Source organism: Mauremys reevesii, linkage group 12, assembly GCF_016161935.1.
Source record: "Mauremys reevesii isolate NIE-2019 linkage group 12, ASM1616193v1, whole genome shotgun sequence".
NCBI lineage: Eukaryota > Metazoa > Chordata > Testudines > Geoemydidae > Mauremys > Mauremys reevesii.
In genome coordinates this window covers 37,596,154-37,616,567 of record NC_052634.1, presented here as the reverse complement: position 1 = coordinate 37,616,567, position 20,414 = coordinate 37,596,154, and the positions used below count along the sequence as shown (strand labels likewise).

At 52.4% G+C, this 20,414-nt stretch overlaps 1 non-coding gene across 1 annotated transcript; it reads left to right on the top strand.

The window, feature by feature from the left end:
* The first annotated feature begins 1,756 nt into the window (after window positions 1-1,756).
* Window positions 1,757-1,830, top strand: TRNAI-AAU. Its single transcript has one exon. It is a non-coding gene; the product is annotated as a tRNA-Ile (tRNA).
* Window positions 1,831-20,414: the final 18,584 nt, after the last annotated feature.

Below are 20,414 nucleotides of genomic sequence, written 5' to 3'. Positions count from 1 at the left end.
AGGGCCGGCTTTGGGCCTATTCCACCAATTCCTCCGAATCGGGCCCCGCGCCTAAGAGGTCCCCATGTCCAGTGAGAATCCCTTCCCTGGCTAGAGGCGCCTTTTTAAATTTTACTCACCTGGCGGCGCTCTGGGTCTTCGGCGGCACTTCAGCGGCGGGTCCTTCAGTGCCGCCAAAGACCTGGAGTGAGTGAAGGACCTGCCGCCGAAGACTCGGAGCACCACCCGGTGAGTACAAGCCCCGCGCTTCCTAAAGCCGGCCCTGGTGCAGAGGAGCCCCTGGTTGTCTGTGGGCCTGGGGAGGGTGGCTTTTGATTTTTCGGCCTGACCGCTTCGGGGAGCAAGGCCAAAAGTCAGATGGCCGGCTCTTCCGTCCACCACGCTCATCAGGAGCCCTTAGTCGACAGGCTTGGAGAATGCGGGCATCGCCCCCCACTACCTCTCGCATGCAAAGCGAGCGCTCTGCCGCTTGAGCTAATTCCCCACAGCTGGCCTGACTCTCAGGCACCGGGCAAAAAAGGCAAGGGCTCTGTGGCCTTAAGCAGAACACAGCCTGAAATGGGGAGGGGGGGCGCTAACCAGAGCTGGGGAAGGGGGTCCGAGTCCCAGCCACTCTCCTCAGCACAAACACCAACGCTCCCTCCCTGGAGTGTGTCTGGGCTGAGAGTTAGCCCCTGAAACAAGCACCAAACTTCAGAACACAACGCAGGGATAGATCACTTGACGATTGCCTGCTCTGGCCATTGCCTCTGAAGCGCCTGGCATCGGTTACTGTCAGAAGATGTGATAGTGGCCTAGATGGACCATCGGTCTCACCCAGGAGGGCCGTTCTTATCTTCACCACTTTCCTCTAACCCAAGCAAAGCCAGGAGCAGGCCCAGCTCAGCAACTCTACCAGGCTCCCTGGCCCCTGGCCCAGCATACAGCAAAACGACCCTGCCTCCGCCAGGATAGACAGCCACCGACTCCCTCTTCCAGACCAACGCAGCCCTTCCCTGCTTTGGCTGTCTCCAAGCTGTCTGCGTGCTCTGCTCTGCTCCACGGCTGCCATGCTGCCTGAGATCAGGAGGCTGCGAGGTCTCACGGTCTCAGCTGAGCTGGTATCGCGTGCCACCCCGCCCATCTCCTCATTCCCTTCATGGACCCCTGGGATGTGAGTAATTGTGTATTTGAGTGGCTCTCCCTCCCGGCCAATGAGCTTGGCGTAGACTAGCAGGGAGGGAGGAGGAAAGGGATTGTGCTCCAGTGAGAGCTCAGAAAGAAAGGTGCAGGTCCCCCACTAGAGCCCAGCCCAGCAGAGCAGAGCAGAGCAGGCTGGAGAATGTGTGTATGGGTCTGACTACTTCTCCCATGCTCTTCCATTTAAGCTAACTTCCCCCAGCTGTCTCCAGCCTCCCAGTCAGCGCAAGGGGGAGAAGGGCCGGGGAGGAAGAGCTTTGTGCTCCGCAAGGGCTGGCCTTTTGGGAGGCCAAGCGGGGAGAGGGATGGAGGCCACTGGAGGAGCTGAGCCGGCTGACTGTCCATGGCTTCTAAAAGAAGGGCAAGAGAAGACCCCGCGGCTGCCCTGCCGCTGGGGAATGCAGGTATTGATCCTGCTGCTTCTTGCATGCAAAGCGAGCGCTCTACCACTTGAGCTAATTCCCCTACCTTTGCAGATGGCGTCTTGATCCATCCATTCGATAACGGAGGCCACATCATTCCCCGCGCCAGCCGGTGACTCCTTCCAAAAGGGTCAGGGAAGGGAGGGCTTCCTGTAGGCCAGCTAGCTCAGCTGGTTAGAGCATGGTGCTAATAACGCCAAGGTCATGGGTTCAAGCCCCATGCTGGCCACTGCGGGAGGGAGAGGGTGACTTCTGCTCTTTTGGCTGACTGCTAGGGGTGGCAGAGGCCAAAACCAGGTGGGCCGGGAGCGGGCAAGAGCCCTGCTGGGCACCGGGCAGGACGAGGCTCCAGACACCTCCTTGGACTCCCCTCCCTGGGCTCCTTGCTCCACCTGCTGCCTGAAAGGAACTTGGAGACGGGTGAGCCCGGCCGGCTGCCTTCCAGGCTCATAGGAGGCCAGGCTTGAGCTGCCCGCCCGCGAAGCCAAAATCGCAGGCCTGCCGGCTCGCCCCCATTGTCCACAGAGCGTTGACCTGATGGCCCGAATTCTTGCCGGCCGCCAGCTCCACCCAAATGGACCCGACGCTGGATCACGCTCCCCAGCCCAAGTCACAGAGGAAGGCTTAATACTCGGCACCCCAACCTAGGGGAGAGGCTTCACACTCCGCCAGCGCAGGGTGACCTTTGGGACTTCCCTGGACACCATCCTCCCACCGCCCACAGCCAGACCCCCCAAGCCCACACTCGAGCCCACCCCTGCGACAGGAAGGAGCAGGAGGACCACTCCGCCCAGGGGCACCACCACTCGAAGTCAGCTTCACTTGCTTTCTCTTCTACCCCTTTCCTCCCAAGTTATGCGCGCCTCACGGGAGCCGGCCCTGGGAAGACGCAGGCACGGCACTCTGACTGGCGCAAGCCAAACACCCACACCGAGAGTTTAGCACGGGCTCTTGAGGCACTGGAGGAACCCCATGCAGACGCACTGATGGAGCTAAGCTTTACGGCCAAGGGCCCTACCTGTGCAGAAAGCCAACTTGCTTGTGAAAAAGACTCCTCTTTCGGCTCCCCTTCCAAACTTCCAAATGCCTCCAAATGGGAAAACACACACACTGAAACACCCAAATGGTCCTAACGCTGGGGCCAGGTGAAAAAGAAAAGCAAGGAAAAGATTTCTAAATGGCCACCCTGCCAGAGTCGTACAGCTCCGCAAGTGAAACCCGTGGGAGGGACATTACACAGAAAAGGGGAATGGAAAGCTGCCCAAATTGAGATGCTGTGGAAAGCTACAACCCCATCGCTACTCCTACTCTCCACACTTCTTGCAACAGCTGATGAACGGCCAGATGCTTTTCGCATCCAAGCCCACACCAGAGAAAGACCTTGAGAAGCTTCTCGTGGCTTGCCTGGTTCAGCTGGTCAGAGTGTGGCACTCGTGGAGGCAAGATGGTGCAGAGGAGCCCCTGGGTGGCTGTGGGCCTGGGGAGGATGGCTTTGGATTTTTCGGCCTGACCGCTACGGGCAGCAAGGCCAAAAGTCAGATGGCCGGCTCTCCCGTCCACCACGCTCATCAGGAGCCCTTAGTCGACAAGCTCGGAGAATGTGGGCGGCGTCCCCCACTACCTCTCGCGTGCAAAGCGAGTGCTCTGCCGCTTGAGCTAATTCCCCGCTGCTGGCCTGACTCTCAGGCACCGGGCAAAAAAGGCAAGGGCTCTGTGGCCTTAAGCAGAACACAGCCTGAAATGGGGAGGGGGGGCGCTACCCAGAGCTGGGGAAGGGGGTCCGAGTCCCAGCCACACTCCTCGGCACAAACACCAACGCTCCCTCCCTGGAGTGTGTCTGGGCTGAGAGTTAGCCCCTGAAACAAGCACCAAACTTCAGAAGACAACGCAGGGATAGATCACTTGACGATTGCCTGCTCTGGCCATTGCCTCTGAAGCGCCTGGCATCGGTTACTGTCAGAAGACGTGATAGTGGCCTAGATGGACCATCGGTCTCACCCAGGAGGGCCGTTCTTATCTTCACCACTTTCCTCTAACCCAAGCAAAGCCAGGAGAGGTCCCGCGGCTTCCTTGCCGCTGGAGGACGTGGGCATTGATCCCCGCTGCCTCTTGGAGTGCGGGGGAGTCCAACTCTGCACCCCTCTTCCTGGGACTCACAGTGATTTTCAGCCAGCCAGTAAAACAGAAGGTTTATTGGACACAGGAACACAGGCTACAGCAGAGCTTGTGGGCAGAGCCAGGACCTCTCAATCTGGCCCTTCTGTGGTTCAGGGTGCTTGGATCCCAGCCTAGGATTCTCTGAACTCCCCTCATCCAGCCCTAAATAGAAACTGACTCCCCCTCTCCACTCGGCTCTCTCCTTTGTCTAGCTCCCCTGGCAGAGATGTTGACCTCCCCTCCCCCCTGCCTAGCTCAGGTTACAGGCTGAATACCTGTCCCTCACCTAAAGTCCTCCCCGTCTCCCCCAACCCCCACACAGACAGCCCCTACTCCATCACATCTCTCCCCCTTTCGAGACTGAACTGAGCGGGGTCACTCTGCCCAGTGACCCAGGGAAGTTCAGGGCCCCCTCTCCGGGACAGCGCGTCTGCTATCAGGTTGGCACTTCCCTTCACGTGGACCACGTCCATGTCGTAGTCCTGCAGGAGCAGGCTCCACCTCAGGAGCTTGGCGTTGGCTCCTTTCAGCTGGTGCAGCCAGGTCAGGAGAGAGTGGTCTGTGTACACGGTGAAGTGGTGCCCAAAGAGATATGGCTCCAGTTTCTTAAGGGCCCACACCATGGCCAGGCATTCCTTCTCGATGGCCGCGTAGTTCTGCTCCCAGGGTAGCAACTTCTTGCTCAGTTACACGATGGGGTGTCTCTCCCCCTTTTCATCCTCCTGCATCAACACCGCCCCCAGCCCCGTGTCTGAGGCGTCAGTGAACACCATAAAGGGCTTGTCAAAGTCTGAATTTGCCAGAACTGGGCCACTGAGCAGAGCCTCCTTCAGCGCCTGGAGAGCCTGCTGGCACTCCTCGGTCCAGACCACCTTGTCTGGCTTCCCCTTCTTGCACAGCTCAGTGATGGGGGCGGCTATGGCGCTAAAGTGGGGCACGAAACTTCGATAGTACCCCACCATCCCAATAAAGGCCTGGACCTGCTTCTTGGTTTGGGAAGCAGGCTTGTCTCTGATCACCTCCACCTTGGCTGGTTCCGGCTTTAGGCAGCCGCTCCCCACCCGATGGCCCAGGTAAGATACTTCAGCCATCCCCACCTTGCACTTCTCAGCCTTTACGGTTAGCCCAGCCTCTCGGAGTTGGTTCAGCACTTGTTTAACCTGGGACACGTGGTCCTCCCAGGTCTTGCTGAAGACGCAGATGTCGTCAATATACGCCACGGCAAAACTCTCCATCCCCCTCAGTTGCTGATCCACCAGACGCTGGAAGGTGGCCGGCGCTCCCTTGAGGCTGAAGGGCAGGGTCAGAAACTCGTAGAGCCCCAGAGAGGTGATAAAGGCCAATTTCAGCCTGGCATCTGCGTCCAGCGGCACTTGCCAGTAGCCCTTTGTAAGATCCATGGTGGTGAGATACCGAGCGCCTCCCAGCTTGTCTAGGAGCCCGTCAGGCCTGGGCATGGGGTTGGCATCAGATACAGTGATGGCATTGAGCTTTCGATAGTCCACACAGAACCGGATCGACCTATCCCTTTTGGGGACCAGGACCAGCGGCGAGGCCCAGGGGCTGGAAGATGGCTGGATCACCCCCAAAGCCAGCATGTCCCTGACCTCTCTTTCTAGGTCCTGGGCAGTTTTTCCTGTGACCCGAAAAGGGGAGCATCGTATGGGGGGGGGTGACCCTTTCTCCACCCGGTGGACAGTCAAATTAGTGCGCCTGGGCTGGTTGGAAAACAGCTGTCGGTACAGATGCAGCACCCCTCTGATCTCAGCCTGCTGGGCCAGGGTCAGCTGATCAGAGAGGGGAATCGCCTCCAGGGGGGAGCCAGCCTTTGTCCCCGGGAATAGATCCACTAAAGGGTCATCTCCCGGCTCCTCCCAATGTCCACACACGGCCAACACCACATTCCCCCTGTCATAGTATGGCTTCATCATGGTACACCCGGCAGTGATGAGCCCGGTTAGACAGCTCCACCACATAGTTTACCTCATTTAGTTGCTTGATAACCTTGAAGGGCCCTTCCCAGGCAGCCTGGAGTTTGTTCTTTCTCATGGGGATGAGAACCATCACTTGACCCCCAGTGGCGAAGGCGCGGGCCTGCGCCGTGCGGTCGTACCAGACCTTCTGCTTCCTCTGGGCTCGGGCCAGATTCTCCCTGGCCAGGCCCATGAGCTCGGCAAGTCTTTCCCGGAAAGTCAGGACATACTCCACCACTGACTTGCCATCGGGCAGCCTTCCCCTCCCATTCGTCTCTCATCAGGTCCAGGGGCCCCCTTACCCGCCTCCCATATAACAGTTCAAAAGGCGAGAACCCGGTAGATTCCTGGGGTACCTCCCTGTATGCGAACAGCAGGTGAGGTAAGAACTTGTCCCAGTTCTGTGGGTGCTGGTTCCTAAATGTTTTTAGCATCATCTTTAGCGTCCCGTTGAACCTTTCCACCAGCCCGTTGGTCTGGGGGTGATACGCTGAGGCCCAGTTGTGCCGGACCCCACATTTCTGCCACAGGGACTGGAGCAGGGTCGACATGAAGTTGGACCCCTGGTCCATTAAGACTTCCTTGGGGAACCCCACCCGGCTGAAAATGGTCAGCAGCGCATCTGCCACGGTGTCTGCTTCGATAGAGGACAAGGCCACCGCCTCAGGATAGCGAGTGGCGAAATCTACCACCACCAGGATGTATTTCTTCCCCGACCGGGTCGCCTTGCTGAGAGGTCCCACTATGTCCATGGCCACCTTCTGGAAAGGTTCTTCTATGATGGGCAAAGGCCTCAAAGCTGCTTTCCCCTTGTCCTGGGCCTTCCCCACCCGCTGGCAGGGGTCACAGGATTGGCAATACTGTCGAACATGGGTAAAGACCCCAGGCCAGTAAAAGTTCTGTAGCAGCCTCTGTCTGGTGCGCCGGATTCCCTGGTGCCCTGCGAGGGGAATGTCATGGGCCAGGTATAGGAGCTTGTTGGGTCTGCTCGATCTGTCCCTGAGCTTGGGGCACTGGGCCTGTATGTGGCCTTGTTGGTCACAGAGAAAGCAGCCCATGTCTTGTGGGTCCCCTCGAGTGGGTCGGATGGACCTGACGCTGGATGTTCCCCTTTGGTGGGGGTTCTCCATAGGCCCCCGCTGGGAGGTCCCATGGTGACTTTCTCTCTGCGTTGAGGCAGGCCTGCTCCTTCGAAACTCCTCTCTGCCATCCCCTGTCCGACTGTCCATGTATTGGTCGGCCAGCCAGCCTGCGTGCTGCGGGTTCTCCGGCTTCTGGTCCATCAACCACAGCCGCAGGTCAGAGGGGCACTGCGCATACAGGTGCTCCAGTACAAATAAGTCAAGCAGGTCCTCTCTAGTTTGGGCCCCAGCTGTCCACTTGCGGGAGTATCCCTGCGCCCGGTTGACCAGTTGTAGGTATGTGACCTCCCGGGTCTTATGTTGACTCCGGAACCTCTTCCGGTACATCTCTGGGGTCAGCCCAAACTCGCGGAGCAGGGCCTCTTTGAACAGGTTGTAGTCCCCTGCCTCCGCCCCTTTCATTCGGCTGTACACCTCCATGGCGGTGGAGTCCAGTAAGGGGGTGAGAAACTGGATCCTGTCTGCAGGGTCCACCTGGTGCAGCTCGCAGGCATTCTCAAAGGCTGTCAGGAAGGTGTCTATGTCCTCCCGCTCCTTACGCCGGGCCAGGAAGCTCTTATCAAAGCTCTTTGTAGGCTTGGGTCCCCCCTCACTCACCGTAGCCGGGGCCTTACTGTTGTTCAGCTGGGCCAGTTCCAGCTCATGTTTACATTGCTTCTCCTTCTCCCTCTCCTCGTGTTCGCATTGCTTCTCCTCCTCCCTCTCTTTGTGTTTACGCTGGTTCTCCTTCTCCTCCAGCTCATGCTGGCTTTGTCTCTCCTCATGTTCCCTCTGTTCCTTACGCTCCTCCAGCTCTCTCAGTTTTATCTCTCTCTCCAAGTCCAGCCGCCTGCGCTCGACGGAGGCCGAGCATCACCGGGACGATCCCCTGCTGGGGGGTGAGCTTCGCCGGGCCGACCCCCTGCTGGCCAGGGGGGTCACGGTGCCCTCAGTAGCTGGGCTCCTCCTCCTCCTCCCCCTAGGCCTAGGGGTGGGAGGTCTCGGGAAGCCCTCAGCGGCCGGCTGACCACTCCCAGCGGGGACACACACTGGTGCCTGCGCTGCATCTGCCCGGCTGCTTCCCTCAGAGACAGGGATTGGTTCATTCACACGATCTGCGTCCTCCAGCTGGGCAATCAGCTGGGCCTTGGTGAGCTTCCCACAGTGCAGCCCTCTCCGCTGGCACAGCTCCACCAGCTCACACTTGCGCTGCTGGGAATACATCTTCCTGCTGGCCGCTCGCAGGCCGGGGTGCTCGCCGCTCCCCACGGGTTCCAGGAGGACCCCTAGTGTGCCAGTCCTTGAGGTCGCCCCCTCTCTGCCAGGGTCGAGCTGCAGACTCCTCCGCCCCTGGGATCGCTCGCTGTGATCCCCCAGGGGACCCTGTTACTGCAAAGTCCTTCTCTCTGGTCACACTCTCCCGGGGGTTAATCGCCCCTTCGTTTTGCTGCTCCCCAGTCACTTACTGCAGGAAGCGCTGTCCACGGGGCGCAGTCGATCCCACCACTGCAACCAGTTGTCACGGAGTGTGGGGGAGTCCGGCCCTGCACCCCTCTTCCTGGGACCCACAGTGACTCTCAGCCAGCCAGTAAAACAGAAGGTTTATTGGACAACAGGAACACCGGATACAGCAGAGCTCGTGTTCAGAGGCAGGACCCCTCAATCTGGCTTCTTTGGGGGTTCAGGGTGTCTGGATTCCAGCACAGGTTCCCCTGCAAACCCACCACCCCGGTCCCAAAACCGAAGACTGACCCCACCCTCTCCACTCAGCTCCTTTTCTTTTGTCCAGCTCCTAGGCCGAGGTGTCACCTCCCCTCCCCAAGGCCTAGCTCATGTTACAGTCCGCAGACCTGCGTCTCACCTAAAATCCTCCCTGCTCTCCCATCCTCCCTGCTCTCCCATCCCCCACATAGAGAGTCCCTACTCCACCACAGTGGGTTTCCGGTACAGGGTTGTGTTTATGTGACCATCTCTTATCAGCACAGTACTGTCAAGGAACTGAACCACTTGAGTGAATTGATGTAGGCCGAGGTAGATGGAGGGATGGAAATTGTTAAAATTATGGTGGAATTCCTCAAGGGCTTCTTTTCCATGAGTCCAGATGATGAAGATGTCTTCAGTGTAGCGCAAGTACAGTAGGGGCATTAGGAGATGAGAGCTAAGGAAGCGTTATTTTAAGTCAGCCATAAAAATGTTGGCATACTGTGGGGCCATGTGGGTACCCATAGCAGTGCCGCTGACTTGAAGATATATATTGTCCTCAAATGTGAAATAGTTGTGGGTGAGGACAAAGTCGCGAAGTTCAGCCACCAGGTTTGGCATGTAACTAGTTCACAAAACTGCAGGGGGGTGTTGGGAAATCACTGCTCATGCCCCTGGCCAGCCTATTTCCCTTTGCCGCTCTGAAACGTGCCCCCACGTGCAGGCCCCGAAGCTGGGCCCGGGGGCGGAAGGCCAAGGAGAGGCTTTGGCTAGGGCCAGCGTGTCCTTGCGAGGTAATTGTCTCTCTGGAGGTGAAAGTCATCAGTGTGGGGTGCGAAGGGAAGTGGCCGTCGAAGGAGAATGCAAGGCATGTGGTGGGCAGGCCAGGGATTTCTTTGTTCCCCCCTTGAAAAGGGGTCACCCTCCCCATCAGGGAATTGAACGCCGGTCTCTCACGTGACAGGCGGGGATACTCACCACTATACTAATGAGGAAAGGGGCATAGGGAAAGGCCTCAGCTCCCACAGACCAGCTACGGTTAGCGTACACCTACACCGTCGCATGGGCCCCAGCAGGCAACAGCACCCATGGCCCTCTTCTGCTTCCCAAAGGCTTTGGCCGCAGCAACAGCCCTGGGAAAAGCCCTGGCCCTCCTCACCTGCCCTTGCCCAGCACGACGCCTTTTCGGGCCTACACAGCTCCTCACACAACACCCGCCTGGGACCTTGCCCTCACCTACCAGCTCAGCAGCACCTTTTTTCCTCTCAAAACCTCCTCTTGCCACCCTCCCCCTTCCACACTTCAGACTCACCTCATCACAAACTCACCCACGGCCCCTTTGGCTTCTCAAGCGCCCCTGGAGGGACGCAGCTTCCCTGGCACGCAGATCCTTCCCTTCAACACGCACTGGACGGACATTCGAAACACAGCCCTTTCCAGGAGGGAATACGCTGCTTTTGGACCCTGGCGCCCAGCAAGAAGGCCTGGGACTCTTTTTCTGATGGATGGACCCCACTGACTTGCCTTTACCAAGCAGAAACTGAGGACCGGCTGATGGCTCTCTTTGCAAACGGACGCCATCAGACTGAGCCATGAGGCGTGCTGCAGGGTAGCCCCTCCCCACCAAAAATTAATGCCGTGACCCAGATTCGAACCGAGGTTGCTGCGGCCACAGCGCAGAGTACTAACCACTATATGATCACGGCCAGGCGCTGGGGGTGCAGGCAGCAGCCCACCGCAAAATGCTAAGCTCTGCGCTCTCGGGGCGGCCACCTACCTCGCCGGCGGCCACAGGTATTTCTCAAGTCTCCCCATTACAGTCACAGGTAAAATGCTGAGCAAAGGAAAAAATAGAGGAAGCCAATCCCATGCCTGTCCCTTTTTCTGTCTTCCTCCACCCCTGGACCAAGTCCCTCCCCGTTTGTCTGGGCCAATGTCCTCATGCCCCTGGCCAGCCTATTTCCCTTTGCCGCTCTGAAACGTTCACCCACATGCAGGCCCCAAAGCTGGGCCCAGGGGCTGAAGGCCAGGGAGAGGCTTTGGCTAGGGCCAGCGTGTCCTTGCGAGGTAACTGTCTCTCTGGAGGTGAAAGTCATCAGTGCGGGGTGCGAAGGGAAGTGGCCGTCGAAGGAGAATGCAAGGCATGTGGCGGGCAGGCCAGGGATTTCTTTGTTCCCCCCTTGAAAAGGGATCACCCTCCCTGTCGGGGAATCGAACCCCAGTCTCCCGCATGACAGGTGGGGATACTCACCACTATACTAACGAGGAAAGGGGCACGGTGAGTGGCCCCAGCTCCCACATACCAGCTATGGTCAGCGTACACCTACACCGTCGCATGGGCCCCAGCAGGCAACAACACCCCTGGCCCTCTTCTGCTTCCCAAAGGCTTTGGCTGCAGCAACAGCCCTGGCCCTCCTCACCTGCCCTTGCCCAGCAGGACGCCTTTTCGGGCCTACACAGCTCCTCACACAACACCCGCCTGGGACCTTGCCCTCCCCTACCAGCTCAGCAGCACCTTTTTTCCTCTCAAAACCTCCTCTTGCCACCCTCCCCCTTCCACACTTCACACTCACCTCATCACAAACTCACCCACGGCCCCTTTGGCTTCTCAAGCGCCTCTGGAGGGACGCAGCTTCCCAGGCACGCAGGTCCTTCCCTTCAACGCGCACTGGACAGACATTTGAAACACAGCACTTTCCAGGAGGGAATGTGCTGCTTTTGGACCCTGGCACCCAGCAAGATGTCCTGGGACTCTTTTTCTGACGGATGGACCCCACTGACTTGCCTTTACCAAGCAGAAACTAAGGACCGGCTGACATAGGCGGCAGGTTTGTATAATTTTTGGTGGGGCCCAAAATGGTGGTGCCCCCCTGCTCCCGCCCTGTAAGCTGATATAAAATGAAGCTACAACGCGTCAGTGCCACAAGATTACAAGGGTCAATTAAACGTGGAAAGTCAGAAGCAGCACTTGCCTACTTCAATATACAGTATTATATTTTGTTGCACCTGTTGTGATAAAGTGGGAATGTCCTTAATATTTTCTCGGAATACTGTGTGGGTGCCTCAGTTTCCCCTGCAAGATGCCAACTGAAGGTGTTGGGGACAAAGAGATCAGGTGGCCTCCCTGTCTGGAAGAGACACAGAGGCCAGAGGAGGGAGTGTCAGTTTGGAGCTGGCTGGGGAAATGGTGAGAGACCCAGAACTTGGTTCTGGGCTGCCCACCCCCCCAAGATGGACCTGACAGAGGGGTTCTGTTTTCTGTACCAACAAGCTCTGTTTAAACTGTGTTCCCGTCATCTAATAAACCTTCTGTTTTACTGTCTGGCTGAGATTCACATCTGACTGCGGAGTTGGGGGTGCAGGGACCTCTGGTTGCCCCAGGACCAGCCTGGGCAGACTCGCTGTGGAAAGTGCATGATGTGGAAGGGCATGCTGAATGCTCCGAGGTCAGACCCAGGAAGGTGTAAGCTTCTTGCCCTGGAGACAGTCTGCTCCGAGAGAGGAGGCTCCCCCAGAGTCCTGACTGGCTTTGTATGGAGTTGTTCCAAAGCATCCCAGCATCCCCTTCCACACCGTGCACTTCCCAGAAGTCCGCACAGGCACTGACACTCCCTCCTCTGGCCTTTGTCTCTTTTCCAGGCATTAGGAGGCCACCTGATCTCTTTGTTCTCCAACACCTTCAGTTGGCACCTTGCAGGAGCGTGGCCCAGGCCATCAGTTGCCCGGAGACAGGGTTGCGGCCATTCTCTGTGCAGATGGCATCACACTGGCCCTCTAGGGCTCTACAACAATCACACCCCCTTATCCCACCAACTAGATCCTTGAGAAATGCATAGGGGAAACTGAGGCACCCACGCAGTATTCAGAGAAAACATTAAGAATATTCTCACTTCGTAACACCTGTATACGACTAGTTATACACTTTAAAGGGTGTAAAATAATCAAGTATTGTGCTAAACACAATGATACTCCAAACTGACCACCAAATTTAAATTGAGTGTTTTTCCCCTCAAGTGAGGGCTCTGGGGTGGGGCTGGGGATGAGGGGTTGACAGTGCAGGAGGGTGCTCAGGGTTGGGGTGCTGGGGGTGCAGGCTCTGGGGTGGGGCAGGGATGGAGATAAGGAACTTGGGGTGCAGACAGGCTACCCCAGGGCTAGGGCCAGAGAGGATCCCCCCGAGGCAGCACACTCACTCTGCACCATGGTCACTGCACATGCTCCTAGGGCCTCTCTCAGGTCCAGAAAGCCCACTCGCCTCCCCTGTGGTGGGTACCGGGCGGGGGGTTGCCATCAAGTGTGGCCTCCCCTGTTGCTGACCCTCACCATAGCCTCACTGGGGATGGCGGATGGGGCTGCCCCTTGCCCAGCGTGGGGCAGGAGTGGGGACTGCAGGGTGGTGGCTGGGGGGGGGAAACAGGGTGTCACAAAATTCACCCAAGCCCCAGCTGCTCAAGTCTAGGGAGCCCCCCTCCCCAATCTCCCCTGTGGTGGGTGGGTGGGTGCTGGGGGGCAGGGGGAACTGCCAGCACATGTGGCTTCCTTCTTCCCCTGCTGCGGCCTGCTGCCCCTCACTCTTGTCTCACTGGGGATGGGGCTGCCCCTTGCCCAGCACTGGGCAGGAGTGGGGCTGTGGGGGGAGGGGGCGGATCACAGGGTCAAACCTCACAGAAGCCCCAGCAGCTGCTCAGGTGAGTGAGGTCCACTCCAGATGTCCATCTCCTGGCCAGAGTCCCCCTTGGCGTCTCTTCCAGGTGGGTGCTGGGGGGGGGAGAGAGAGGGCTCCCAAGCACGTGTGTGCCTCCTCCCCCCTCCTCTCTCCCCCTCCCCCTCCCTTGGTGCTCCAACAGGCTGCCGGCCGCTGATCTCTATAGCCTTAGGCCAGGGGTCGGCAACCGGTGGCTTGCGGCTCGCCAGGGTAAGCACCCTGGCGGGCCGGCCCGGTTTGTTTATCTGCCGCGTCGGAAAGTTCGGCCGATCGCGGCTCCCACTGGCCGCAGTTCGCGGTCCCAGGCCAATGTGGGAGGCAGGAAGCGGTGCGAGCCGAGGGATGTTCTGGCCGCGGCTTCCTGCCTCCCGCATTGGCCTGGGACCGCAAACCGCGGCCAGTGGGAGCCGCGATCAGCCAAACTTGCCGACGCGGCAGATAAACAAACCGGGCCGGCCCGCCAGGGTGTTTACCCTGGCGAGCCGCGAGCCACCGGTTGCCGACCCCTGCCTTAGGCAGAAGCAGCTGCAGGCAGCCTGCAGCACAAGCAAGGGAGAGAGGCACTGGCTGTTTTTTTTTTTTTCAGGCAGAGAAGCTCCAAGGTGGGGGGGCAGGGGACGCTCCAGGCAGGGCCAGGGGAGAAACCCAGCTCCAAATATTGGTGGAGCACAGCCCCCAGTCTTGAATATTCCTGGTGCTCGAGCACCTCGAGCCCATATAACCTGCTGCCCCTGGGTGGGGGATTGGACCCAGGATGGACCGGCAACCCCCTATCAGCTCCCCACTCCCCTAAGTTCCCTGTGCAGCAGCTGCCTGCAGTTCAGCTGTGTCCCTCCCCCCACTGCCATGTGCTGCTCCTGCCCTCTGCCTTGGAGCTGCTCCCCGAGACTCCTGCTTGCTGTGCCGGGGGGAGGGAAGGAAGGGGGGGGCTAATGTCAGGGTGTCCCCTACCCCCTCCTCCTGCACCCCGCTTACCCCATCTTCCTGTCTGGCAGGGCTCAGGAGGGAGAGAGCTTGCAGCAGCTGGGGTCTCAGCAAGCTGATCTAATTAACAAGGCAGTGTACTTAAGGGAAATGTGCATATCTCCCTCCATTCCCGCTGCCTTGCAGAGTGAGAGAGTTAACCCTTGAGGGCTCAGCCAATTCCTAGTTCATCATTTAGCAGCAACGGAAATATCCCACCTTCTGACTCCTCTACCTCAACCAAGCTTCTCAATCATCATCACTGTGTATCAGTATTAAATTGTTTGTTTAAACCTTATACTCTTTTGTCTGGTGAAAAAAAATTCCCTGGAACCTAACCTAATAGTCTGATTTCTTTCATAATCTGAAGTGGATTGAGCATCTAAATCCTTCTACTCCTTCTACTCTCCCCCTCAAATGTGAGGGGGAACAGCCTCAACCTTTTGTCTTATTCTGCTTTGTAGGAGAAAGATGCTCTATGTAAATAGTCATGATCCATTTAGGTTAATTCTTATGCTGAATGGCGGGTAGGAGAGGGTATAAATCATTTAAGACTCTTGCCCCACTCCCTGTGTGGCCTGTGTTTTTCTTTGTTTTAAAATGAGACTGTCTAGTTTTTATGTAAATATATTTGGGTGGTTTCACTCATATTTATATTGCTATGAATTTCATGTGCTCTTGTCTCACAGCAGCCATGGGGGGGAAAGCCTGTGGCAATGGACTTTGCAAAATTATAGACTAGTGATTCTCAACTTGTGGCCCAATCGGCAGCTGCGGCCGATGTGGCATCCTCAGGGCCATACAGGTAGTATATAGTGTGTGGATTCTGCTCACATAACACAGAGAAAGTTGCCTATGCAGCTCACAATAGTAAATAGGGTCAGACCAGAAGATATCTTCTTTCCAAGTGGGAATTGTGCAGGGAGAAACAACAGACCTAGTGCAGCTGTGTTGCCACTGCCTACTAGCACTGAAATGGTTCAGAATGCCTTGGTTCAAGTGGCACCAGTTCTAAAAGTAAGGGTGATTTAGTGCTGTGGTTCTCAAACAGGGGTATCCAATGGTTTTCCAGGGGGTACATCAACTCATCTAGATATTTGCCTAGTTTTACAACAGGCTACATAGAAAGCACTAGCAAATTCATAACAAATTAAAATTCATACATTGATTTGTTTATACTGTTCTCTATACTATACACTGAAATGTAAGTACAATACTTATATTCAAGTGATTTATTTTTATAAATGTTGCATCTGATTATGTAATCCAGTAGTTTTTAAGTGAGGTAAAACTTGGGGGTATGCAAGTGTCAAAGTTAGACTCAGGACTCACAGTTTGTCAGACCACTCTGTTTTATTAGCACAGCGCTTCTGCTAATAACACCCAGATAATGTGAGCCCCATACAAGACACAAACTATCTTATTTATACAGATAAAAGGATGAGAACTTAACAAGATAACAAAGGGAGCAGAATCAGATAAGTTTACCTGGGTTAGGCATGCATATTTTATTCCCTTACTAACTACTACCCATCTTCTGTTAATGTTTTGCCATTAGCACCATTGTTTATGCCTAATGTTTCTTTTCCTGGCACCTGTATTTCAACATTTCTTATTTCTGCTTAAAGGTACATACAACATTTCTTTAATCCATTCTTATTTTTACAATATAATTTATTCTACTTTCACAATCCCTCCTTTTGGTCAAGCTTACGCCATGACCAAAATTTTACTGGGTTTTACATATTAACCGTTTTTTTTTATCTCTTTGTTCATTAGCAATATTTAAAATTATTGTATTAGCACTCTGTTCTGGGGCAGTTACCTGAGTAGCATGCCTTACACAATTTTGGGTACAACAGGAGACTAACTGAAAACATACAAAAATTATTAGGATTTCAAACAGGATAGTTAGGGCTTCCTGAAACAACCAGTTTCCTATACCACAGAATACTTAGCCACTTCCATAAAGAACTTGGCTTTTTATGGGGAATATATGCGATTTGTTCTAAGTGGCTAGCGTGATCTATTACCTTATTGGTATCGTCAGGTATAAACACACAACATTGTTTTTTTTTTTTATGAGAGCACAGGTCCCTCCTTTGGCCGCCAGCACTATGTACAATGCCTGACGTTTTTGGAGGGCCACCTGTCGGACCGCCCCTGTTTCTTTGGCCAGGGCTCTTAAAACTTTCTCCAGTTTTATTTGCCATTATTTTAACTACTTCTTTTAACCTCAGGAGCCTTTTTGCCCGGTGTATTACTCCCCTAAGTGGGTTAAAGGAACTGCCAATAGTCTCTTCCCAGGTGTCATTACTGTTCCATATTGTATTAACCGGACGAGGTCCTCCAGTGAGGTCTGGGGAATTGAGTGGGATAGCCAGGACAGGAACATCAGTTTGACAGTGGGCTGGGATGTGGCTGCAGACCCAGCATTTAGAAATATTAAGGGTCTGAGCTATCCACACTTGCTGCTGGATAAAAGAATTGTCATTGTGGACTCCCCCGACCTTCAGACACCAACAGCCAAGGAACAGGCACCACATGTTGGAGGCAGGGCCCTTCTGGTTCTGACAACCTCAGCTGAGGGAACTGTAGTCACAGTTTTATGTCCACCAGGCAGCAGGCGCTAGGCTCACTACTGCTTTTTCTTGGGCCTTGCTTTAGGTAGTCGTCTGCTTCTGGCAACCCTTACGAGAACGTAGATTGTAAGGTATTGCAGGCTGTTCCTCTACGTCATCTTCTGGAGTCAAAATTGACTCTGCGTGGTCCTGAGGTGGTGATTGGTTCGCTGGGGTGGTGCATTCTTACACGGCAAAGCATGTATTCATGCTGCGGATGCCAGACAGTTTAACAGCAGTTTGGGTAGTAAGCAGTGCCTGATGATTCTTTGATACTCTTTAAGTCTTTTTGCTTCTTTTCTTGACTCTGGCTATAACAATGGCCTTCACACCTTATCTTTTCCTGATGCATTCATTCCTCATTCACACAAACAGATTGAGAATACAAACAGTAGTATTTTATATTGAGCAAAAGGCATTGCAAATTAAACCTTGCTAAGTTTTACAATTAACCAAGACAATTTACATTGAGACCCAGGCCTTCAATGTTTCTCTAATTTACTTAACATAGACACAATAGAGAATCCTGTCTCTTACTACCTAAATCTTAAAACAAAGAGTTAGAGAGGGCCCAATTTGTAATGCATATGGGAAAACAGAATCTTATAGTCCCAGAGGGTCATTTCTTTCTGCTATTCAAAAAGGGTGGCTGGTAGGATGAAATCAAATTATACATTATAAAGTCCAGCTCCTACATATCCCCCTTTTGACACTAAGATTATCAATCGCCAGTGTCACTTCTTATGTAGTAAAATACTGGGAGGTGATTTGGGCCTGTGGCTTTAGCTGTGCATACATTTGTTTTATTTACCAGCATATTTTAAACATTTTAATTAAACACATACAATTTAAAACCAAAAACAATTAGGGGTAGTAACATTAGTATGCCAGTAGTTGTGGGAGACCATCCAGATAATATGAATGGTTCTGTTTCCCACATTGTTTTGTTACCTTTTTAAACAGATAATGGGTAACTGTTTGCCATTTAATGCCAAGACTGATAGAGAACTCAGCTAAATCAGTGCTTACAGTAAGCTGAGACTTTTTGGTTGTGGCAAATAGTAAATGTGATTATTGGTAAACACAGTACTTACATTACATGTACATTTGTCTACTGGTGGGTTGCTAACACTTTTATCCTTTTAAAACACTTCTTTCCAAGAATTAACACACACATTGCCCGTTATACAATACTTTGGCCTAATTATTAATTTTATCCCACATACAGGATCCTAGTGAGGTGTCTTTACTACAGGGCTTTGGAGCAACAGGCATGGATAAGCATACCCACTGTTGAGGAGTTTACTTGGTACAACCTCTAGTGTCCAATAGTTTCCCTTCCTTCCCAGCCCACTGGCTTGAGGTTTGAGGTAGCCAGAAGGATCCCAGGTGCAATCTGTGGAGTGGGCTAACTTTTTATTTTTATTTTTATTTTTTTTTTCAGAGCCTGTTGGTGTGCAATTTTAACAACAATTTTTTTACTTAACAAATTTTGTCTTACCGTACTGGAGACATACTGCATCCAGTTATATTGATAGGTATTAAACAATAATCTTTTCCTTTGATTTAACAGATGCATCAAAACCTTAATATTTTCTGATATTACCCAAAACATCTTATGTTCTAAATATCTGCATTTTAGTACATTTCATAGCTATTGCAGTATGTTTTTTTTTTTAACTTATTTGTTTTTGTGATAGGTTGTTCTGTAGCTGGTATTAGCTTTTTCTGATTTTCTGAAAGACAAAAATAACATTTTTCTACCCCTTTCAGGGTGGCATTGATTGTTGCTTAAAATATTCCTTTCTTTTACAAATACCCTTGCTGATTGCAGGCAAAACAGAGGAATTACCCCCATATTTTCCTGTGGTTTTTTTGTTCTATAGGCAGGCCAGGTTTTAATGGGTTCTACTTTTTAAGAGTTATGGGGAAATTATTCCACTGTTGAGGTATACCACCTCATGAATTTAATAACTAAAGTTTTTCTTCTTATATAGCAGACCAAGTTTGTAATGTTTTTCCTGCTGTGTTAAGCTTTAAGTTTATTCACAGGTAATAGCTGAGAAGCATGATTACCATATTACCTTCAAGGTTTTTTTTTTCAAAAATCATACACACTATATGTTGTTACAGGGGTACTTACTAACATTAAATTTATTTCAATGTTTAATATTAACAATAACATTTAGCATCAAATCTCTTAAAGGGATCTTGTTATACCATGTCTTTTATTTAGGCAATTTCTTTTGTGCTGGCAGTTTTTACCTTCCTTTATCAGTTAGGTAATTTGCATTAACACAGGCTTGGCTTGTGGATTCAAAGCCATTAGCAGAGCTCAGAGACTTTGTCTTAAAAGGGACACAATTAACTTCCACCAGAGTTTTAATTTCTTTCCACTTTCAACTCCTGCTTACAAAACACACAGAGATCTGAAAAAGAAAACAGTCTATTGCGGCTCTTTTTGGAGCCCTAATAGGATTTTAATTCAGTAGCATATTTCATTTGTATTTCTTTTACCCCTTTTTACAATATACACTGCACATGTCCTAGGGAAAAAGCACATTCCTTCTATATTACAACTTTTTTTTTTAAACATTAGCCATATCAATTTTTACATACGATGTAACTTTCTTTTTTTCTTACAGAGTTTTCATGTACCCTTATCAAAAGTGACAGTCTGATTACACAGAGCCATTTTAAGGCTCAGTGTTTTTAACATTGCTTCTTTTTGTTTTGTGCACCTCACCTCTGCTGTTGCTTCAGAGGGGCACTGTTAAAATATATTTTTTTTAATTCTTTCACTACAGCTCTTATCTGCTATTGTTACCAAAAAAAAACAACCACCAACCAAACAAAACGACTCCAGAATCTCTCCCTATTCTCCTGATTTTGACTGCCCTATTGCAGCCATGACTTGGTTTTTATTTAAAAAACATTTTAAATTTTATAAAGAATCAAGTTACCCCTTAAGGGTTAAATGCTAAATCCCAAAGCCAAACAACACTAATTACCTGTGTCTTGCAAAAAGGTCTGTCAGTTTTGCAACTTTGAATTAAGAGTCAAATGAATTTTTAGTGGCATTAAAACAAAAACAAAACTAATTTATCTTACACCTACAAAACAGGAGTTTTACAAACCAGATGTGCTGGTTAAGATTCTTAGAACTTTACATATTTTCACAGACAACTACATACATACACATTTTCTTTTCCTTAACATTCCTTTGCACTGCTTTGTTTTTACATAGCTCTATATATATTTGGATTATTTACAGGCATTCTTTTGGAAAAGGGCCCATTTTCCCTTCAGAATGGCTGCAAAGAAACCAAGAATTCTCTCTCTTTAACATGGTCCTTTTTAACATTTTCACAAAGTTTAACTGCTTAATTCTCTCCAGCCTTTGTAGAGTTAACTTTTCACTCTCTTTCCTTAAATCACTCGTTTATCTCCCAAAATAACACCTTTATCACCTCAGATTTCACCATTTTAAGTATTGTTCCAGGGGTTCATGCCTGCACTTACTGCTTTTCTTACTCCTTACACTATGCCCTTAGGGCTTCCAACCTGGTTTT